Source organism: Phoca vitulina, unplaced genomic scaffold (genome assembly GCF_004348235.1).
Source record: "Phoca vitulina isolate PV1807 unplaced genomic scaffold, GSC_HSeal_1.0 scaffold43, whole genome shotgun sequence".
Taxonomy (NCBI): Eukaryota; Metazoa; Chordata; class Mammalia; order Carnivora; family Phocidae; genus Phoca; species Phoca vitulina.
Window position 1 is genome coordinate 1,580,306 of NW_022589746.1, and position 24,888 is coordinate 1,605,193.

Sequence of the window (24,888 nt, forward strand, 5' to 3'; positions counted from 1 at the left end):
TGGTCACCATCTGTCTCCACACAGCATTATTACAGTATTTTTGACTATATTCCCTAAGCTGTACTTTTCATCTCTGTGGCTTATTTATTTTATAAGTGAAAGTTTGTACCTCTTAATCCTCTTTATTTCTCCCGTCCCCTCATCTATGTCTCCCTGGCAATCACTAGTATGTTCTCTGTATTTAAAAGTCTGTTTGTGTTTGTTTGTTGAGTCCATATACAAGTGACATCATCTGGTATTTGTCTTTCTCTGTCTGACTTATTTGTTATGGACACTCTTACACGGGACTTCTGGGGGAAGGGGACATATATTTTCATTCCTTTTAGGTAAATGCCTAGGAGTAGAATTACCAGGACATAGGGTAGATGCTTGTTTAACTTTTCAAAGAACTGCCAACACATCTCCGAAATGTTGTACTCTTGGTTAAATACTAAGGCTCATTGAACAAATATTGACTGAGTACTAATAAAATGAAACAAAAGTCTCTGCTGATGGGACAGCTGGTTGAGAAGAACACAATGGACAAAGAAGTTAAATATAAAATGTCAAATACGGATGAGTGCTGTAGAGAAAAATAAAGATCCAAGGAGGGAGGAAGAGGCATCTGGCTTGGGCAAGATTCACATTAGCTGTTGTCACTGGAAAAAAAAAAAAGCAAAAAACAAAAGAAGCAAAAACTGGATTCTGTTTCTTTTATGACCCGGAAGTCAGCTCATTGGATTTTGCAACCGGGAGGTGGTTTGGTGACCTTGACAAGAAGAGTTCCAGTGAATCATAAGACCTCTTAGTTAGCTGTGAGTCATTCTTGTCCGTGGACCAGAGAAACAGCTTTAAACCATCATAGGTGAGCTTTGGGCTCTGGAGTCGGGCAGTCTGGGCTCAACTCCTGGCTTGGTCACTTGCTGAGTGCCCTTGGGCAAGTTATTACTTTCTCTAAGTCTCAATTTTCTTATTTGCGAATAAAGACAATGATAAGAGCCCTAACTTCATAGGCCATAAGGTCAAAGGAGATAATGCTTTGGTAAATTGCTTGGACGCAAAGACTGAAACAGGAGAAACAGTCAATTAACGTTGGTTGTCATCATTTTAAAGAGGAGGCCTTTTTCTTTCTTACACGACCTAGTTGAGCATTTGATCCTCATGTCCTATTTTTCTCCAAGATGTCTGCCTATTCCCTGAAATTTGCATTCTTGTGGTCACGTCTGGCTTTGAATTGCTGCTTTGAGATCACTTGTGTTCTTCCTCCTAGAGCTCTCTTCTCCACACTGACCCAGGGTGGAATTCAGCCTGCCTTCCTTGATTTCCAACCCCGCCCCCCACCATTCTTCATTTCACAAAAAGCAATAAAGTATAGCAGACATAATGGATGGATGGGAAGATGAGGAAGTGGTCAGTCTATGTGAGAGCACCCAGAAGTCCTTGAAATGGCCCTAAACACCATGAAATCGAATATTCCACACAAGAGTCTAGTCCTTCTGACACCAAATCATACTGCTCAGTTATCCTCTGGTGTTTTCCTCTGTATTTCTCTTCTCTCTGTTCTCAGCATTCCCCACATCCTAAAATTCCTCTCCAGAGCCGTTCAATTGCCTCCTTTGTTTTCTTGCTTTCTGAAAGCCCTGCTCTCAGAGTCCAATCTCTGCCACCGAGCTTCTTATCAACAAAGACTCCTTCCTTTTCAGGAGAAAATTTTACAGCAGTTGTACTTGATAAACAACATTTGACAAATGATGTCTCTTTTGTCCCCATTATCCTCATGTGTGAGAGGAGATGTCTAATTTTGGATAGGGATTGGCATTTCCCCAGTCTGTCTGAGAGCATGTGTTTTCTCAGAAGAGGTGATATCTCAGAGGCTTGACTTGGTTTTCTGACCAGTGGAAGAGAGATTTGTGGGTCTGTGGGGTCCTGCTTGTGACTTTGTCTCTCTTCTCTTTGTCTTGCAGGAATGAACTTCAGGGAGTGGTGCGGGGCAGGGGGTGCTAAGAGCCTTGCCGGCTGGGGGGAGTTTTCTCTGACCTGCAGAAAGCTGGCTTCAACCCTGAACTGTGTTCTTGGGCTCTCAGCTTGTTTTTTGCATGTTTTTTTCATTAAAGAAGTCTTCGGGGTTTTCTTTATGCCTTTTAGCAAACTATATTCTGTTCCTTTGGTATTTTGCATTTGGAATTATGCCTTGAATTGAAGCTTAATTGTTCTTCTTTTACTTTACTTCTCTGTAATTGCCAAGCTTTCTAATTTTATTTTCTTTTAAAAATACCTTTTAAAAATCCTCTTTCCTTACCACACACACACACAACTTAGGTGTAAATCTAACAGAATATGTACAGGATCTATATGAGGAAAACTACAAAGCTCTGATGAAAGAAGTCAAAGAAGAGCTAAATTAATGGAGAGAGACCCCATGTACATGGATTGGAAGACTCAACAGTGTCAGACGTCAGTTCTTCCCAAGTTAATCAATAAATTCAATATAATCTCAATCAAAATCCCAGCAAGTTATTTTGTGGATATTGACAAACTAACTCTAAAGTTTCAGATTGATATGGGAAGGCAAAGACCCAGAATAACCAACACAAAATTGAACAAAGTTGGAGGACTAATGCTATCTGGCTTTAAGACTTAATATAAACTATAGCAATCAAGACAATATGGTACTGACAAAAGAATAGACAAATAGATCCATGGAGGAGAATAAAAAGCCCAGAAGTAGAGCCACACATAGTCAACTGATCTTTGACAAAGGAATGAAGACAATCCAGTGGAGAAAGGATAATCTTTTCAATGAATACTGCTGGGACAGCTGGACATGTCTGTGCAAGTAAATGAATATAGACACAAATCTCAGACTTTTCACAGAAATTAACTCAAACTGGATCTTAGACCTAAGTGTAAAATGCAAAACTATTCAACTCACAAAAGATAACAGGAGAAAATCTAGTTGACCTTGGGGTTGGCAATGGCTTATTAAATAAAAAAACACAGTGAAGGAAAAAATTGATAAGTGGTGCTTCATTAAAATTAAAAGCTTCTGCTCTGTGAAAGACACTGTTTAAGAAATGAAAGACAAGCTACAGAGTAGGAGAAAATACTTGCAAAACACATATCTGAAAAGAAATAGTCTCCAAAATATACAAACTCAACAAGAAAATAAACAACCCAACTTAAAAATAAGCAGAAGATCTGAACTTCAAAAGATCTGAGCTTCATAGTGATGGCATATATGCATATGAAAGACATATGAAAAGATGCTTCACATCATATGTCATCAGGTCATTGCAAATTAAAATGACAATGACATACCACTACATACCTGCATACCAAGTTCTGGCAAGGATGCAGATCAACAGAATTTCTCATTCACGCCAGTAGGAATTCAAAACGGTACAGCCACTTTGGAAGATGGCTTGGCAGTTTCTCCCAAAACAAAACATACACTTATCATATGATCCAGCAATTGTGCTCCTTGGTATTTACCCACTGAAGCTGAAAACTTATGTCTGAACAAAAACCATAGCAGGTACCACACAGGGAGTGAACCCTAGTGGATTTCAGTTTATAATAATGTATCAATATTGGCTCATCAGTTGTAACAAATGTACCACACTAACACAAGAGGTTAGTAATACGGGAAACCCGTGTTGGGGTAGGGCATGTTATGAGGGAATATGTGGGAATTTCCACTTTCTGATCCATTTTTCTGTAAACCTAAAATTGTCCTATATATTTGTTTCTTAGGGCAGTTGGTTTACTGGGTGGCTTAAAGCAACAGAAATTTATTGTGTCACGATTCTGAAGCCTGGAAGTCCAAAATGAAGGTGTTGGTAGGGCCTTACTCATCCAAGACTCTGGGGAGGCTCTTTCCTTGCCTTGTCCTAGCTTCTGGTAAATGCTTCTGGAAAGCTAGCTGTTCTTAATGTTCTTAGCTTACACCTGCACCAATAAAACCTCTGCCTCCACCATCACATCCCTGGTCCCTATCACCTTCTCTCTGCACATGTGATGTTTGGGTCCCAAGTTCCCCTTTTTATAAGGACACTGGTCACATTGGATTCGGGCCCACCCTAATGCCCTCAACTTAATTCTGTTTCCAAATAAGGTCACATTCACAGGTACAGGGGACTTCTACATATCTTTTTGGGGGACACAATGCAAACCATAACGTGCCCTAAAAAATAAAATGTGTTAATTTTTAAAAATCTTCTTTCCTTCTCTGGATAGAAGGAAGATAGGGAGAGACAGGGAGAAGTAACTTTCCTGGCTTTGGCTTAATTCTCTGGCATAGATATTTGACTAGTAATACTTATAGATCCCAAGACCTGATGGTATTAATAATATGATTTTATATCATTCTCAGTATTCTATTGAAGGAGAGGGAAAATAGTTAAGTCAAGAGAAAAATGACCTAATTCTTCTTTTGTATGACACCTAAAAAATGAAAAATGCCCCCAAATATCAGCTATAATGGGTATCAATGTCTAGAAAGCAGCAAATAAAATTTGTAGGTTTTTAAAAAGATTTTATTTACTTATTTGAGAGAGAAAGAGAACATGAAGGGGGAGGGACAGAGGGTGAGGGAGAAGCAGACTCCCCGCTGAGCAGGGAACCCCATGTGGGGCTCCACCCCAGGACTCTGGGGTCACAATGTGAGCCGAAGGCAGACGCTTAACCAACTGAGCCACCCAGGCGCCCCAAAACTTGTAGAGTTTTTAAGATGATTCCTTATGTTTATGGCATTTGGGCAAATAAGTCAGGATTGGGGGAAGAGAGGAGCCCAGTTTGTGATTGTGTATATTATTGCACAGTACACTGGCTGGTTAGTATTAATAAGAACATGCCTCACAAGTCAGACATGTCCCTCTGTTCCAAGCCGTGAGCTGTGACCTGGGTCCCAAGCCTCTCTCTAATCTCATCAGATGAAGCAGAGTCTCCAGGACAACACAAATCTGTCTGTGCTAGAGACAAGTGGCCACTGGCTGCTCAGTATCCACTCCCCACCTCTTCCTAACTAGCCTAACCCCACTTTCCTTTGATACAATGTGCCTAGTTAAAACCAGTCATCTCTCCTAACTCCCTTGTAGCTGGGGGTTCCAGGAGACCTAATTCTGCTTGAGTCAGGGTTGGAAGTCCCTGAAAAGGGCTGCCCTTCCCAAACTGGAGAAAAACTCTCCAGAATTCTTCCTCCCTGGTTGTGGACACGCCATCTGGAAGTTTGGCAGCCATCTCTTGACCATGACTAAGCAACTCTCACTCGCAGGAGAGTGGAGCAGAGAGAGAGAAGAAATCCGGGACACGATGGCCTCGTGAGGCAGCTGTTGCCCACCCCCCTTTTTCTCCTCCTTGCTTTCTCTTGCAATTTTATTCCTTGAAGAAACTAGATCGTTTGGCCTTTAGGATTTGCCACATTTGGGATTTTGCTAAGTGCATCTCTGTGCTAACAGTATGTTCTTCTCTCCTTGTTTCCTATAAATTGATAGCTCTAAAGACCTTCTCTGATTCAACTTTGATTCTTGGGCAGGGTGGGAGGAATTACTCCACTAACACTTCCATCATGAGACACGTAGTATGTACTTATCTGTCTCTATGTGATGTTAATAGCCACTGATGATCATTTCGGGTTCCAAATATATGATATCTAATTTTATTATTCTTTCATTTATAAGCAGTGATAAAGGGAAAGTTTTTCTCATCAACTATTTGGTTAGTCTGAGGAATAGGCCATACAAAAAAGATAATGTAAATTCTTGATTCTTTTTCATTATTCATTACTTTTTAAAAAAAGATTTTATTTATTTGAGAGAGAAAACACGAGCAGGGACAAAGGGAGGGGAGGGAGAAGAGGGGGTAGACTCCCCTCTGAGTGGGAAGCCCAATTGGGGCTTGATCCCAGGACCCTGGGCTCATGACCTGAGCCCAAGGCAGACTCTTAACAGACTGAGCCACCCAGGCACCCCTATTCATTACTTTTCAAACTAAGGTGTTGGTTTCCTACTATATTTAAAGGCAACCAATTAAGAGATTTTTTAAAAGAGTTATTTATTTTAGAGAGAGAGAGAGAGAGAGGAAAAAAATGCATGTGAGTGGAGGGAGGGGCAGAGGGAAAGGGAGAATTTCAAGCAGACTCCCTGCTGAGCACAGAAGCCCACACGGGGCTGAATCTCACGACCCTGAGATCATGAACTGAGCTGAAATCAAGAGTCAGCTGCTTAATTGACTGAGCCACCCAGGCACCCCCAATTAAGAGATTTTTATTTTTTATTATTTATTTATTTATTTTATTATGTTATGTTAATCACCATACATTACGTCATTAGTTTTTGATGTAGTCTTCCATGATTCATTGTTTGTGTATAACACCCAGTGCTCCATGTAGTATGTGCCCTCTTTAATACCCATCACCAGGCTAACCCATCCCACCCCCCTCCCATCTAAAACCCTCAGTTTGTTTCTCAGAGTCCATAGTCTCTCATGGTTCGTCTCCCCCTCCAGTTCTCCCCCCCTTCATTTTTCCCTTCCTTCTCCGAAAGTCCTCCATGCTATACCTTATGTTTCACAAATAAGTGAAACCATACGATAATTGACTTTCTCTGCTTGACTCATTTCACTTAGCATAATCTCCTCCAGTCCCATCCATGTTGATGTAAAAGTTGGGTATTCATCCTTTCTGATGGCTGAGTTATATTCCATTGTATATATGGACCACATCTTCTTTATCCATTCATCTGTTGAAGGGCATCTCGGCTCTTTCCACAGTTTGGCTATTGCGGACATTGCTGCTCTGAACATTGGGGTGCATATGGCCCTTCTTTTCACTATATCTGTGTCTTTGGGGTAAATACCCAGTAGTGTAAATAATCAAGTCAAAAAAGGGGCAGAAGACATGAACAGACACTTCTCAAAAAAAGACATACAAATGGCTAACAGACACATGAAAAAATGTTCATCATCATTAGCCATCATGGAAATTCAAGTCAAAATCACATTGAGATACCACCTTACACCAGTTAGAATGGCAAAAATTGACAAGGCAAGACAACAAATATTGGAGAGGTTGTGGAGAAAGGGGAACCCTCTTACACTGTTGGTGGGAACACAAGTTGGTACAGCCACTTTGGAAAACAGTGTGGAGGTTCCTCAAAAAGTTAAAAAAGAGATTTTTAATACATTCATTTGTTTGTTTTTATCATGAATAACTTCTGGATTTACATATATGTGATGTATTTACATCCATAGCTAGTATTATTTTTAGGAATGTTCAAACCGTCCTAAACTTTGGCCCCTAGGAATCTCTTCAAGTGGCTTCTGAGTCAACCCCATTAAGTATAATGTTTGTTATACACTTTTTTATGCCCTTTATTAGGTTGTGGAATTTCCTTCCTCATTACAGTTTCCTAAGCGATTTTGTCATGATTAGAAGTGAAATTTTATCAAATGTTCTTTCTGCATCTACAGAGACAATCATATGGTTTTTAATCCTTCATTATTGTGGTGAATTTCATAAATCACTTTCCTAATGTTAAACCAACCTTTTTAAAAATTCAAGTATAATTAATATACAGTGTTGTATTAGTTTCAGGTGTACGATATAGTGATTCAACAATTCTATATGTTACTCATGCTTGTCACAGTTTGGTGTACTCTTAATTCCCTTTATCTATTTCACACATCCCCTCATCCCCTCTGGAAACCACCAGTTTGTTCTCTGTATTTTAAGAGACTGATTTTTGTTTGTCTCTTTTTTCTGGGTTCATTTGTTTTGTTTCTTAAATTATACATATATATGTGTACATTATATGGTATTTGTCTTTCTCTGTCTGACTTAAGTCACTTAGCATTATACCCTCTAGCTCCAACCATGTCATTGTAAATGGCAAGATCTAATTCTTTTTTGTGGCTGAGTAATATTCCATAATGTATACATACCACATTGCCTTTATCCATTCATCCATCAATGAACACTGGGTTGCTTCTATATCTTGGCTATTGTAAGAATGCTGCAATAAATATAAGGGTGAATATATCATTTCCATTTAGTGTTTTCATTTTCTTTGGGTAAATATCCAGTGGTGGAATTACTGTATTATATGATGATTCTATTTTTAATTTTTTGAGAAACCTCCATACTGTCTTCCACAGTGGCTGCACCAATTTGCATTCCCACCAACAGTGCATGAGGCTTCCTTTCTAACCCTGACCCTTGTCAACACTTGTTGTTTCTTGCGGTTTTTTTACTGTAGCCATTCTGACAGGTGTAAAGTGATATCTCATTGTGGTCTTAATTTGCCTTCCAATCTCAAGGCTAGACCTTCTTGGTGATGATGCATTAATCTTTTTATGTATTGCTGGTTTTCATTGTTCTGCTGAGGTTTTTTTGCATTTACACTCATGAGTGAGATTGACCTACAATTTTACTTTTTCATATTGTTCTCATCAGGTTTTTGTTACCATAGTCATGCCAGCCTCAAAAAGTGAATTGGGGATTTTTTTCCTTTTTTTTAAATTTTTTTTAAAAGATTTTACTTATTTATTTGACAGAGAGACACACGGCGAGAGAGGGAACACAAGCAGGGGGAGTGGGAGAGGGAGAAGCAGGCTCCCCGCTGAGCAGGGAGCCCGATGTGGGGCTCGATCCCAGGACCCTGGGACCATCACCTGAGCTGAAGGCAGATGCTTAACGACTAAGCCACCCAGGCACCCCAATTTTTTTCCTTTTTTAAATTATCTGGTAGTTATAGTACTTATTTCTTCCTGAATGTTTGGTAAAACTGGTAGTAAAGCCAATTGGGACTCAATATTTCTTTGAGACAATATTTTAAAACTATTGAGTCAATCTCCTTAGTCATTTTAAGACTGTTCCTCTTTTCTATGTCTTCTTGATAAACTGCATTTTAAAGGAATTTGTCCAATCCATTATTTTTTTTAAGATTTTGTTTATTTATTCATTTGAGATTCAGAGAGAGACAGAGAGAGCACAAGCAAGGGGAGAGGCAGAAGGAGAGGGAGAAGCAGACTACCCACTGAGCAGGGAGCCCAATGCGGGGCTTGATCACAGGACCCTGAGATCATGACCTTAGCTGAAGGCAGATGCTTAACCCACTGAGCCACCCAGGTGCCCCCAATCCATTATTTTTAAAATGTATTGGTGTAAGGGTGTGTATCATATATTCTTACCCATTTTGTCTCAGTAGGCATGTATTCTTGTTTGCTTTACCAGTAGAACTCATTGGGGCCTTTGTCCTCTTTCTTTCTTTCTCTCTTTCTTTCTTTCTTTCTTTCTTTCTTTCTTTCTTTCTTTCTTTCTTTCTTTCTTTCTTCTTTCTTTCTCTCTCTTTCTTTCTTTTTAAAGATTTATTTGTTTGAGAGAGAGAGAGAGAGAAGACAGGTGGGGAGAGGGGCAGAGGGAGAGGGAGAGAGAAAATCCCAAGCAGGCTCCATGCTGAGCACAGAGCCTGATGCAGCGCATGATCTCATGACCCAGAGGTCATGCCCTGGGCCGAAATCAAGAGTCTGATGCTCAACTCACTGTGCCACCAAGGTGCCCCTGTCCTCTCTTTTTCTTAATAAATTTCAACAAAGGTTTTCTATTCATTTAATTTTTTCAAAGAACCAACTTTTGGTTTTGTAGATCCTTCTCTTTCTAAGGCAACTTTGTTTCCTTTATCATTACCATCTGCTTCATCATTCCATCCTTCTACTTTCTCTGCTGTCCCATAAGCTTGATATCTAATATTTTTATTATTTTTTATTTCCAACTATTTTCCCATTTCCATTTTAATTCTTTCTGGACCAATGAGCTGTTTAAAGGTCTACTTTTAATGTCTAGATGTACGGTTTTCTCCAGGTTTTTGTAGTTGCTATTGTTTATATGCTTCAGCATAATTGCACTATGGTTTGATACGTATGTGATGCCAATCCTTCTAAATTTGAGGTGGGAAGCTTTATAACCTAGAAGATGGTCAGTTTTCATGGGCATTCCATATGTGCCTGAAAAGGATGTGTTTTCTCTAATTTTGAGGAGTAATGTTATATATTGTCTATATACTTAATATTTGGTTTGCTTGATTTATCAATTATAGCTTGTCCACTATGATTATCTATGGAGAGCTATATTAAAATCTCCCACTATTAACATGAATTTTTATGTTTCTTCTTTCAATAGTCAATTTTTTATTTATGTACTTTGAAATTAAATATGAATTTCCTACACATTCATTTCTTTTCTTTTTTTAAAGATTTATTTATTTTAGAGAGAGAGAGAGAGCAAGAGAGACAGCACGTGGGAGGAGGGGCAGAGGGAGAGAATCTTCAAGCAGATTCCCTGCCGAATGCGGAGCCTGATGCAGGGTTCCATCTCACAACCCATGAAATCATGACCTGAGCTGAAACCAAGAGTCAGACGCTTAACCAGCTGAGCCACCCAGGAGCCCACACATTCATTCTTATGCATTGAATCTTTCCTCATTATCTTTATCTTTAGTGAATCTCCAGTGAAACTTATTTTCTTTAAATTCTTTATGTCACCTTTTGGGGAGTTAATATTCAGTTGGTACATATTTTCCCATTCATTGACTTTTAATCACTTGAGATAATATCTTATAGGTATACCTCTTGTAATCAGCCTATGCATAGGATTATTTTAACTCAGTCTTACACTCTCTAACTGTAGAGGTTAGTCATTTTACATTTATTATAGTTACTGATATGCCAGATTTGTATGCATTATTATAATATTATATGCTTACATTTGTCCACTTTTTCTATTTATATTTTCCTCCTCCTTTTTCTGCCTTCTTTTGGAATGATTGAGTTTTCTACCCACTCATTTCATTTTTTTCTGTATACTTTGTTTGGAAATTATATTTTCACTCTTTTCATGGAAGTCCTCTGCATGGCTATATCATAGTTTATTCAACCAGTCACCTACTGATGAACATATGGGTTGTTTTCTGTCTTTTGCTATTATACATAGCACTGCAATAAATAGCCTTTTACCATTTCTACATTTTTAGAGTAGTTTCTAATATTATGAAAGCTATCCTAGATCTTTAAGTACATGTATGTTGCTTATAAAGACTAAAAGTAAAAAGTATCTTTAACCTATCTTGAAATATACAAGGGCTTTGAGAAACTTTAATGACCAATACCCTTCCAACATGCATTTTATGTTGTCTAGAATTTTAATACTACACTGCTTTTTGACCTATAAGTCTAATATTATTAACATTTTTTGTATTATAAATGCACATTAGATTTACCGACATATTCGTCAATTTCCTTTCTTGTCTAACAGGTCTTCCACCTGCTAGCACCTTGGAATTCACCTGATTCCTTGGATCTGAAAATTGGTGTCCTTCCACTATTCTGGATAAATTTCCATCTGTAATTTTAAAAAATATGATCTATCCTCCCTACCTCATGCTGATAGTCTATTAAGACATATGTTACACCCTATCATTATAGCTTCCCTATTTCCCATCTCCTTTTTTCATGTTTTGTTCCCCTGTATGTCACTAAGCTGCATTCCAGAACATGTTTTTGACCTATCTTCAAGTTTACTGTATTTCTCTTTAGCTATCTCTAATCTGCTGGCTAATCCATCTATTGAAATTTCATTTCACCTATTGCTTTTTATTTTAATAGTTCTTTTAAAAAAAAAATACCTCATAGTCATTTTGTGTGATCTGCTGTTCCTACCTCATATTTTCAGGTTCTCTTTGAGGACTTGTTTTTTTGTTAGTTAGTTTGTTTTGTTTTGTTTTGTTTTTTTGTCTGTTGATTGTGCTGGTTGTCACACATAGTGCTTTATTTCCTTATGGGTTTTGTGATTTGTGCCACGAGCAGCTTATTTCCTTGGATCATTATCTCTGGAAATTCTTTGTGTCCTGGGCTAATGCTGAGTTGTTTCAAAGAGGATTCACATTTGCTTTTCACAGTAGCCTGGAGGTGCTACCAACCTGGGATGTCTTTAAATAAAATTATCTACTGGTGGTTTTTAGAGGCTACAGAGATTTTCTGAATTTAGTCTAAAAGCTTATACAATATCTTATTTATAGCTATGCATTCTCAGGGAAATGTTTTTTTCTTTTCCCAAGCAGTAAGTCTAGACAGGCAATTTCCTTGCTTTAACCATCCGCAATTAGGGTTTATTTCTGGTTCACCTTAACTAATTCTAGAAATGATAGCCCTTTGGTTCCCAGTCTTATGCAGGTATTTTGCATCAGCTTCCCTCCTTGGGGTGGTCTCTAAGATTTTAATCTGGCCTCTCACACTCACCAAAGCAGAAGCTCAAGTTTTCCATTGTTCAAAGAAACCTTCTAAGTGAAAGCTAGCTTTCCACTTGCTTAACTCCTAAGGTCTGTGATTTTGCTTTGCGTCTCTGTGGATTTCTTACTTTGGTGCTATCCAACAATGCATTTAAAAGGAACAACTTAATACAGTCATTTCAATCTGAAGGGTTGGACAGGAGGCCCAACCTGCCTGACTGCCAGAAACAGGAGTTTGGCTTTTGGTTTTGACAGAAACTCTTCGGTGACCCAGCGGCTAAACACAAACAACCCTATAATGGCCCATAGAAAACTACTCACGCTCCATCTGTCCTCCATGACAGGTTCTTTAGATGAAAATCAAAACAATAAATTACGAATTTATAATAAATCACCAATGGTGGCATGTCTGGCATGTTACCTGTCACAAGCAAAGGATATATTTTTCTAAGTAAGGAAAGAGTGGATCACTCTTGTGTGAAGGTTAAGGTAACCTGATACAACCCCTCCAGGTCAATGATGAACTTTTCAGGACCATTCAAAGTATTCCAAAGAGAATAATATCCCGGTTTAGAATGAGTCCTCAAAGCAACACCTTCGCTGCCCAGAATAGCTCAGAGAATTTTGAAGCCAACAGTTGCTCTCTCTCCTGAGATTTGATTTTGCAGCCATTCACAACTTGGAGAGCATGATTTATTCATCCCCCAATATTATGAGAACCAAAATGGATTGAGCTCATTTGAAATGCAGATGTGACTGCACTTTAATTACAATTGCCCCTGTGATTTTTACTGTGAAGCACAAGCCCTCAAGTGGAAATTAGAAAGATCTGGGCTCCAACAGCAATGAAACATTTTGGCCCAAGACTGAAGTGAGTTTTAAAATACACACAAAGAAAAGGGGGAAACATGCCGGGAGCAAACTTGGCTAACATAATTTTTTTTCTCCCCTTTGATAAATACCTTGCTTCAGACCCCAGGAAGCTATGTTCCTCATGACCACAGCTAGAGAAGGTAAAGAGGATATATTAATTATCCTGCAGAGACTAGAGGAAGCTGGTGAATATTTCTGAAGGTGTCTTAGAGGCACAAAACTAGCTACAATTCATGGAAAATGGCATTTGCTTTAGTGATAATGTCAGATCTCCTTTTTGGGAAACATGAGCTATTTAAATAAGATACCAAATATGCGATTGCATCCTGTGTCATTCTCAGTACTCACATCCACATCCAGATCACATCTCACATTGTACACTTGTCAGAGATCATTTCTGAGACACACACACACGCCCCACAAAAAACCAAAACCCAAACCAAAGACACCAATTGTTAGAAATATCTCGAAGAGGCCATGATAGCACCACTTTTCCCTGGGACCTTCATAGCATGGTGGTTTAAATTTTGATTTCACCTACCAGCTGTGACATCTTGCTCAAACTACTTAATTTTTCTTCTCGTTAGTTCACTCCTCTATACAATGGACATAATGATATCTACATCGTGTGATGTCATAAGGTTGAATGCATGTGAAAATAAAGCCTATACAAATGTCGGTTGGGATTATCATTAGGCCTAAAGCATATATACACAGCAGAATAGCAGAAATCCTGTACACAGAGTGAATGGGCCCACAGTATACCCCTCTTCCTCTTTTACTCTTGATCCCGCTGCCAAGTTCTTTTGCAAGTTACAGTGTCTATGGTCTGTCATGACCAAGAGTGGAAGGGCAACCATTGTGTTATTGAATTCTGGGATGGACTGTTGCCTTATGGCAGGGACAGGTCCCCAAACCAGAAGTTCATTCAGATTCAGGTGGCCTTCTCCTTTAGGAGCACTTTTAATTCAAATGTTCATGTGTTGGAGGAGGGGTAGATATTTGTCAGCAAGGATGACAAGGAGGAGAGGTTGCCATTGGGGAAAATCTTATTACCAAGTCTGCCCAAGAAAAACCTGAATTAGATTGCATAAGCACTGTGCCCCTCCCATTTCCTGAGAGTCAGGGAGCCCCTACCCTCCCTTATGTCTCTATGTCTGATACATGTGACCCCAGTACCTCATTACAGGCAATTAGCCTGGGATGGGGCTGGCGGGGGGATGGTGCCTTTCCCAAAGCCAGCCAATGTATAAGCTAGCCTGTGACCTATGAGATCAGGGGTATCAGACAGCTCGATCCACCTTAGATGATGGGCACTAACTGAACCAATCATATCCTCTCTGAGGGCTTCTGAATGTGAGACAGACAGGAAAAGCCCACTGTGGGCAGCAATAGGAGTAGGAGAAGCAATGGAGAGGAGGTGATTCACAACTTGGAGGGAGAGAAGAAGGGAACCATGGAAGCCTGTGGCATCCCCAGGGCTGCTGGGAGGCTGTGCTACTGCCGACTTGGAATAGCACATCAATCTTGAACATTTGAAACCGCTCTTTGATTCCCATGTTGTTTTCAGGAGAATTGTTTCTTCAGGGAAACTGCTGCCTGATCTTGGTTTTCCCTTGGTTCTCGGACTGTATGCATTCTTTAAGATCTTTGGTCATGGAAGTCCAGTTTTCCTAATAACTTTGTCACTGCGCTGTGAAAGACTGAAATTTGGAATATGTAGGATACATGATAGTGAAATGTGAATCACTGAGACTTACGATGTCACAGCTTATCAACCTCTGAAGATACTGTTACCTAGTATCTTCTTAGGAAAAACTTGCCTGAAAATGTTAAGTGGGAATGTCACTAGAATAACTATTTAGAAAAAAACTATTTAGAAAAAATAACTTCTTATATTTTTGGTACGTACGTTAAGAATTGTGTATGAATTATTCGTAATGTCTGTGTATCGATCCTCAGAACAACCAATAAAATCTTAATTATGAAAGAAAAAAAAAAAGAGAACTGAACAGACACTTCACCAAAGAAGATACACAGATGGCAAAGGAGCACATGAAAAGATTTTCAACATCATTTGTTGTTAGGGTACTGCAAATTCAAACAATGAGATACCATGACCCACCTAGTAGAATAGCTAAAAATCCAGAAAACCAACAGTACCAAATTCTGGTGAGATTGAGGAACTCTTCATTCATTGCTGGTGGTAATGCAAAACTGGGTACAGCTGGGGCGCCTGGGTGGCTCAGTCGTTAAGCGTCTGCCTTCGGCTCAGGTCATGAACACAGGACCCTGGGATCAAGCCTCACATCAGGCTCCCTGCTCAGCGGGAAGCCTGTTTTTCCTTCTCCCACTCTCCCCACCCCCACTTGTGTTCCCTCTCTCCCTGTCAAATAAATAAATAAATAAATATATATATATATATTTTTAAATTGGGTATAGCTACTTGGGGAGACAGTTTGGTAGTTTCTTCCAAAGCTAAACATACTTTTATCCTGCAATCCAACAATCTCACTGCCAATTTATCGAACTGAGTTGACAAGTTATGTCCACACAAAAACCTGTACATGAATGTTTTCTAGCATCTTTATTCATAATCACTAAAAACTGGAAGCAACCAAGATGTCCTATAAGATGAATAAACAAACCATGTTATATCCAGACAATGGAGTATTATTCAAAGATAAAAAGAAATGAGCTATGAAGCCATGAAAAGACACAGAGGAAACCTAAATGCATATTACTAATTGAAATAAGTCAGTCTGAAAAGGCTGCATACAGACCTACCTTGAACCAAGCCCCTGTAAGATGGTGAATTTAACTAATAAATGGCCTGTGTGTTCTGACTGCTCTACCAACTAGCTCTCCCTCTGAGACACAATGCTGAAATCAGGCCAATTAATACCCCTACAATGGCCTCTAAGTGTTCAAGTGAAAGAAGAGTCGCACGTCCCTCACTTTAAATCAAAAGCTAGAAATGATTAAGCTTAGTGAGGAAGCCATGTCTAAAGCCAAGTTAGGCTGGAAGGTAGGCCTCTTGCACCAAACCATTAGTCAAGATGTCAATGCAAAGGAAACGTTCTTAAAGGAAATTCAAAGTGCTACTCCAGTGAACACACGAGTGATAAGAAAACGGAACAGCCTTATTGCTGATGTGAAGAAAGTTCTAGTGGTCTGGATAAAAGATCAAACCAGCCACAACATTCCCTTACACCAAAGCCTAATCCAGAGCAAGGCCCTGACTCTCTTCAATTCTAGGAAGGCTGAGAGAGGTGAGGAAGCTGCAGAAGAAAAGTTTAAAGCTAGCAGAGGTGGGTTCATGAGGCTTAAGGAAAGAAGCCATCTTCACAACATAAAAGTATGAGGTGAAGCAGCAAGTGCTGAGCAAATTATCCACGAGATCTAGCCGAGATCATTCATGAAGGAAGCTACAGCAAACAACAGATTTTCATTGTAGATGAAACAGCCTTACATTGGAAGAAGATGCAATCTAAGACTTTCATAGCTAGAGAGGAGAAGTCAATGCTTGGCTTCAAAGCTTCAAAGGATAGACTGACTCTCTTGTTGGGAGCTAATGCAGCTGGTGGCTTGAAGTTGAAACCAATGCTCATTTACCATTCTGAAAATCCCAAGGCCCTTAGGAATTATGCTAAATCTACTCTGCCTGTGCTCTCTAAATGGAACAATGAAGCCTGGATGACAGCACATCTGTTTACAACACGGTTTACTGAATATTTTAAGCCCACTGTTGAGATCTGCTGCTCAGAAAAAAAGATTCCTTTCAAAATATGACTGCTCATAGACAATGCACCTGGCCCCAAAGAGCTCTGATGGAGAAGGACAATGAGATTAATGTTGTTTTCATGCCCGTTAACACAGCATCCATTTTGCAACCCATGGTTCAAGGAGTCATTTTGACTTTCAAGTCTTATATAAGAAATACATTTCATAAGGCTATAGCTGCCATGAATAGTGATTCCTCTGATGGATCTTGGCCAAGTAAATTGAAAACCTTCTGGAAAGGATTCACCATTCTAGATGCCATTAAGAACATTCATAACTCCTGGGAAGAAGTGAAAACATCAACGTTAACAAGAGTTCAGAAGAAGTTGATTCCAACCCTCATGGAGGACTGTGAAGGGTTCAAGACTTTGGTGGAGACAGTCACTGCAGATGTGGTGGAAATAGCAAGAGAATTGGAATTAGAAGTGGAGCCCGATGATGTGGCTGAATGGCTGCAATCTCATGATTATACTTTAATGGACGAGGAGTTGCTTCTTACAGATGACCAAAGAACGTGGCTTTGTGAGATGGGATCTATTCCTGGTGAAGATGCTGTGAAGATTGTTGAAATGACAACAAAAGATTTAGAATATTATATAAACTTGGCTAATAAAGCAGCAGCAGAGTTTGAGAGGCTTAACTTCAGTTTTGAAAGAAGTTCTACTGTGGGTAAAATGTTATCAAACAGCATTGCATGCTACAGAGAAATGGTCCATGAAAGGAAGAGTCAAGCAGTGCAGCAAACCTCATTGTTGTCTTATTTTTAAAAATGGACAAAGCCACCCCAACCCTCAGGATCCACCACCCTGATCCGTCAATAGCCATCAACATTGATGCAAGACCCTCCAGCAGCAAAAAGATTATGACTCCCCGAAAGCTCAGATGATGGTTAGCTTTTTTCATGAATAAAGTATTTTTTAAAGGAGCATGAGATGTGGATGTCAGTGGGCAGGAGCTGCTTGCATCCCCATGCGGAGAGAGGGCATCTCAGGCCAGACTGCACCACTAATTTGGCTTGGCAAAGAACTTGCTCCCTGACAGCGTGGCTGATGGACACTTTGGAATCCAGGTGAGTGAGCTGAAGGGCAGCTGTGAAGGGCAGCTCTGGCTGGCACTAGTCCTGCACGTCTGGGAACGTGTTTCTCTCTGCAATTGAAGAGACTATGCAGAAATAGGTCTCCTAATCCTTGTGCTTTCCAGCATATGCTCTTCCTTCCGGCAGAAACTTGGTGTCCACAATGCTAGCTTTGTGTACAGTGCGTGCATGGGAAATTTGTCAGGTGATACACTGAATGACTGATGTATTCAGTGAGTGATGGGGCAACTGACACCCCCTGGTGGGCGCAGAGTGTGAATGCATGAATGTGCAAGATGGATTCCATACTGGAGGATCCCTTAGCTGATACCCAGGAGAAGAAAAAGAAGTATCTGATGGACAATTCAGCATTCAGGTGACCCCTCTCCCAGTTACTGTTATTTTCTATTTGCTTACCAGTGTTCACTGGAATGCCTTTTTGAGAATGAGATGTCATATGTATTTTTTTTTTTTAATATGGGTCTTGAATTCATGACCCTGAAGTCAAGACGTGAGCCAAAATCAAAAGTTGGACGCTTAACCAACTGAGCCACCCAAGCGCCCTGTATTTTTTTTTAAGATTTTATTTATTTATTTGAGAGAAAGAGAGCACGTACAAGAGTGGAAGTGGGGGGAGTGGGCAGCGGGAGAGGGAGAAGCAGGCTCCCCACTGAGCAGGGAACCCGACACAGGGCTCCATCCCAGGACCCTAGGATCATGACCTGAGCCGAAGGCAGATGTTTAACCAACTGAGCCACTCAGGTGCCCCAGGTGCCCCTGTATTTTTGATTCTTAGAATCTGAAGGGGTCATAAGATGCATTCCATGAGAAATAATATTGAATCATCATGTGGCCAGGTGTGAGGGGCTCCCCTGCCGGAAGGGTGTAAGAAGGAACTAACATTTAAGAAGTGTTTGGAAGGTGAGAGGCAATGGCTTGGTTCCCAGTGACAGCTTTTTGCACTGGATGCCATTTGGGGGTAAGGTGGGGTGGGTGAGCTACCTTAGAAAGAAAACTGAGAACACAAGTTTATATACCCAGTCTGATTTTTGAGAGAGCTTGGCATTGAGGTTTGTCCCAGAGGCCAGCCGTGGCCCTGCCTCAGGGTGGGTGTGGCTAGGGCAGGTGGGGATGGTTGTGGGAGGTGTGAAGCTCAACAGATTTAGTGAGTCCTTTGGTGTGGCTCTGTACGTGAGCAACAATCAGATTGCAGAGCATGTGCCCTCTCTCCTCCTGGCAGGCAGGTGTGTAGCCTGTGGGCTGGACCAGTATGGTCGAGAAAGTCCTGGAAATGGGCAGGCAGAGGCTGTGGTGACTCAGGTCCTGCTGGCAGCACCATACTCCATGGTTAGTTGATGAATGTGATGAATTTGCATATCAACAAAGCCAGGACCATCACCAACTAGTTTGAAAGTATACATCTGGAATAAAACATTTATAAAGCCCAAATCCTTCCAGTTGTTAAGTAATGGGACAGTATCAGGAGAGATGGAGGAATGACCTTTACTCCCAATTTGTTCAGAGAAGCCATCTCATTGTGAGCCTTGGGCATCTTATGATCCATAAGTTCCTCCCATGAGCACCAAAATTATTCCAGAGAGATTCAGACTTTTCTTGATATCTAGAAATCAACCATACTGAATATGGTCTTATATCAATGGTTCAGACATGATAATAATTTCAGCCAATATTTACTATCCACCCACTTCTCTCTATCCCCTCACTACTAGCCCTGTGCCACGTACACTAAAAACTGACACCTGAATGATCTTCTAAAAAAGAATATCTGGAGGCATCTGGGTGTCTCAGTTGGTTAAGCATCTGACTCTTGATTTTGGCTCAGGTCATGATCTCAGAGTCCCGAGATCAAGCCCCATGTTGGGCTCTGTGCTGGGTGTGGGGCCTGATTAAGATTTTCTCTCCCTCCTCTTCTGCCCCTCCCTGCTAAAAATAAATAATTAATTAAATAAATAAAAATAAAAAAGAATATCTGATTGTGTTTGTGTCTCTCTGCTCTTAAAGCCTTTCATCAGCTTTCCACTGCTCAGAAGATAAAGACAAGTCCCTTGACATGGTTGGTGAGGCCTTGCATGGTCTGGCCCCACCTCCTTCTCCAGCCTCATCATTGCCCAGCTGGGTGCCCTCAGCTCATGTATTTCAGGCTCATGTATTTGCCAAGCTCTCATCTGCCACAGGGATATTACACCTGGTATATTTCCTGTCTGGAATGATCATCCTCTTTTTATCTAGTTAATTCTTACTCATAATGACCCAAAGGTCACTTGCTCAAGGAAGCTTTTTCTGATATCTCTGACCAGTTTAAATGTCTCCATTATGGACTCTGATAGAACCATGAGCACTTGCACTTAGAAACAGTTGCAATTTTGTAGTTATTTGTATATATTTTTTATTGGTGCTTGTCTCTCTTCCGAATTGTTAGCTCCATCAGGGCAGAAACAATATTGCTTTTGCCCATCATTGTATCTCAATGCCTGGTATTCACTCAAGCACCCATAATGTGCCAGGCACCATTCTGGTGCTAGAGATGCCGGAATAAGCAAAATGAAGGTCCCTTTCCCCATGGAGAGTGCTTTTTTTCATTAGTCAATATTTATTATGTTCTAGGTACTGGCTAAGTGTTTTTCATGAATTACCTCATTTAATCCCCTTAAAATCTGGTTTTTACCTTATTATTTCTCTTCTTTCAGATCTTATAGACAGAAGCTTGAATTTCTCAAGCTTCTCATTTCACAGCATATTATCACTAGCGACCTGCTGGACACTTCCTTGGTTCACTATTATCCCCTATTCCCCACTCTTATAATGCCCCCTTCCACCCCTGAAAGAATTCTGGTGTATCTTTTTGTTTGAATGTGTTTTTCAAAACTGAGGCTTGCTCTTTGATGCATTTTTGTTGATGTTTGATGAGTTTTTAATTTACACAAATGTTTTTGTGTTATATATTTCTTACTTTACCCCCAATGGCACAGTTCCTAAGATCCAACTATATTGTTATGTATGCATCTATTTCATCACTTCTAATTGTTGTGTGGTACACCATAAAATGCATTTAATACACTATTCCTTTCCAGTTTTCTAGAGATGAACAACCACATTTCCACCAACATAATAAATGTATGATTTGCACAATGAACACACTCATACAGTTCTCCTTATATACGAAGAGAAAAATTATACACCTAATGAGTGGCAGAACAAAAAGTTTCATGCAGCTACAATTTCTTGCTTTGTAATACTGCCTAGAATTGGTGTGAATACCAAAAATCATGTAAATATTATGTACTAATTGGGGAAATGTAACGATAAAACTTTCTAAACCATAAAATGGTACCAATTGGACATGTTTAATAGATAAGGAATTAGAATGTTTTAACTGTGCCTAAAACCAAAGAACAAAGGGGAGGAAATATTATCCAAGTAGATTTGGCACTAGCTCTTTACTAATCAAGCAAGGATTCCAGAATGTTCTTCAGGTCCAATGGAAGCCTCTTCCACGAGTCTATTGTTAATGGACACAAAGAACAGCATAAAGGGCACCATATCTGGCCATAACCCAAACTAGACAGGTTGGCTGCATTCTGGACATGCAAAGATATAAAGGAGTTTCATGCAGAGAATAAACATGGGGGATGACATCTGAGATTCTTTACAACTTTAAGATGTCCTTGTTTGACTTGTGAGTCTATACACCGACTGCTTCACTCAATATTGTGAACAGATGGGGCACCTAGGTGGCTCAGTAGGTTAAGCGTCTGTCTTCGGCTCAGGTCATGATCCAAGAGTCCTGGGACTGAGCCCCGCATCAGGCTCCTTCCTGAGCAGGGAGTCTGCTTCTCCCTCTCTGTTTGCCCCTCCCCCTCCACTTGTGCTCTGTCTTTTGCTTTCTTTCTCTCAAATAAATAAATAAAATCTTTTAAAAAAAATATTGTGAACAGAGACTGAAGACGCAGCTGCTGATCTCAAAGAGCTCAGGGTCTAGTTAGGAGACAGACAATAAACACATAGTTAAATATGGCAGGATCTTTGCATTATCATGAACCCACACAGACCTTTATTATAACACAGAAATGAGATTACCAACTCAAGCCAAGAAAAGAGAGAGGGACTTCCTACAGAAAGTGATGCTTGGAAGGAGAGGTAGCCAGAGAAAGGCATGCCCTGTGTCTGGAACTGTACGTGCCGAAGTACACAGGTGAAGGAATAAATGATTTTATTTTATTGAAAAATAAACCAATACTCTTTATAATAGCATTGAAAATCAAATATCTAGGGGTGAATTTAATGAAAGATGTGCAAGAACTTTACCCTGGAAACAGTAAGCATTTTTGAGAGGAATTAAAGAAGATATAAACAAGTGGAGAGATATACCATATTCATAGATTAGAAGGATGACTGTCTTAAAATGTTTATTTGCTCTAAATTGATCTATAGTTCCAATGGAATGCCTACCAAAATTACGGCAGGTTTTGGGGGAAGAAATAGGAAATCTAATTCTAAAATTTTTATGGAAATTCAGAGGACCTAGAAGTGCCAAAATTATCTTGAAGTAGAAGAGTGTTGAAGAACTTACACTACATCATTTCAAGACTTGCTATAAACACAATAATCAAGTCAGTGTGGTATTGTGTAGGGAAAAACACACAGGTCAATGGAAGAAAAGGGAGTCCAGAAATAGACCTCTACTCTTACAGTCAACTTATTTCAGACAAGGGTACCAACATAATTCAATGGTGACAGGAAATTCTTTCAACAAATAGTGCTGGAAATACTGAATATTCTTATGGGGAAAAAAAGTAAAGTCAACTCCTGTCCCACTGCACAAATAAAAAAATAATTTGAGATGAATCAAAAGTCTATATTAAAAAAACAGAACCATAAAGCTTCTAGAAGAAAATACAAGAGAAATTCTTTGCAATCTTCAGTTAGATATGGATTGTTGAGAGAAGACACGAAAAAGACAAATCCTAACATAAAAAAACTGATAAATTGGACTTCATCACAATTAAAAATTTCTGCCCATTAAAGTTGCCATTAAGAAAATGAGCAGATAAACCACAGACAGGGGAAAACTATTTGCAGAACATATATCTGATAAATGTTTATATTCAGAATATATTATTAATAAATTAATAAGAAGATAATTCAATTTTTAAAATGGACAAAATACTTCACAGAAGACAATATGCAAGTGGCCAATAAGTACATGAAAATATACTCACATTTTTAATTGTTAGAAAAATGCAAATTAAAACCACAATGAGATACTATTACACACCCACCCAGAAGGGTAAAATAAAAAAAAACAATGACAACACCAAATGTTAGTGGGGATGTAGAACAATTAGACTCTCGTATTGGACGATGAAAGAGTCAAAAGGTACAACTAGTTTGGAGAACCATCTGCCAAAATCTAGTAAAGTTAAGCAGACAGCTACCCCGTGACCCAACAGTTCCAATTCTAGGCATTTGCCCAAGAGAAATAAACGATCATCCACAAAAAGACTAGTATAAAAATATTCTGAAGCCTTATTCATGATAATCTCAAACTGAAAACAGCTCAAATGTTCATCAACAGAAAAGTAGATTTTAAAATTGTGGTGTAGTGCCCACTTGAGCAACACTTATACTACAATTGGAATGATACAGAGATGATTAGCATGGTCCTTGCACAAGGATGACATGTAAATTTGTAAAGCTTTCCATATTTTTTTGGATAAAGAAGATGTGATGTACACACACACACACACATACACACACACAATGGAATATTACTCAGCCATCAAAAAGAATGAAACCTTGCCATTTACAGTGACGTGGTTGGAGCTAGAGTATATTATGCTAAGCGAAATAAGTCAGTCAGAGAAAGACAAATACCATATGATCTCACTCATATGTGGACTTTAAGAAACAAAACAGATGAACACAGGGGAAGGGAAGGAAAAATAAAATAAGATGAAAACAGAGAGGGAGGCAAACCATAAGAGATGCTGAACTCCAGGAAACAAATGGAGGGCTGCTGGAGGGGAGGTGGGGGAGGGATGGGTGACGGGCATTAAGGAGGACACTTGATGTAATGAGCACTGGGTGTTGTATGCAACTGATGAATCACTAAATTGTACCTCTGAAACTAATAAAAAAAATTGTGGCATATTCATACAACGTAATGCACAAAATAGTATTTTCTATATGATTCCATTTATGAAGTTCCAGAACAGACAAAACTCATCCGTGGCAATAAAGATCAGAAAATGGTTGCCTCTGGGGTAGGGGGATGGTAGGTTGACTGGAAAGGGACACAGGAAAACTTTCTAGAGCACTGGAAATGTTCGGTATCTTGCCCCGCAGATACAATTGTCAAAACTCATTATACTGATCCCTCAGGATTTTTTTTTTTATATTATTGTATGTTAATTATATCAAAAGGAAGGAGGGAAGGAGAGAAGGCAGGCAGCCAGGCAGGCAGACACACGGTCTGATCAGAGAATCTTGGTCAATTGCTGATGCCTAAAACACCGGTGCCATGCTGGAAAGGGGTAGGAAGGGAGCCCTGCCCCTGCTCACAAGGTCAAGCTGTCTCTGACTTTTCCCCTCCCTTGGCAAAAGGAAAGCCTGAATGATTCTATGCAGGAATGACATTTGTGCCTTAGAGAGGTCACCTTGATGAGAGGTGAGGCAGGGCGTTAGGCATCTGCTATGACCAGGGGGTTGTTACAGGAGATGATTTGGAGATTCCAGCTGGTTACAGTGGTACATGCAATGTTATTTTTAGCCTCCCCCAACAGGAAGGAAGAGCATTTCTCTGGTTGCTAGGGAAATCGTGTTCTTAGCAGTTACATCTTGGTTCCTAATTTAAGTCTTGGGGGAAAGAAAAGTCTTGGG

General features: G+C 39.7%; 1 non-coding gene across 1 annotated transcript; it reads left to right on the top strand.

Annotated features, from left to right (window-relative positions):
* The first annotated feature begins 23,611 nt into the window (after positions 1–23,611).
* On the top strand, positions 23,612–23,718 carry LOC116648461. Its single transcript, XR_004302529.1, has one exon. It is a non-coding gene; the product is annotated as a U6 spliceosomal RNA (small nuclear RNA).
* The last annotated feature ends 1,170 nt before the right edge of the window (positions 23,719–24,888 follow it).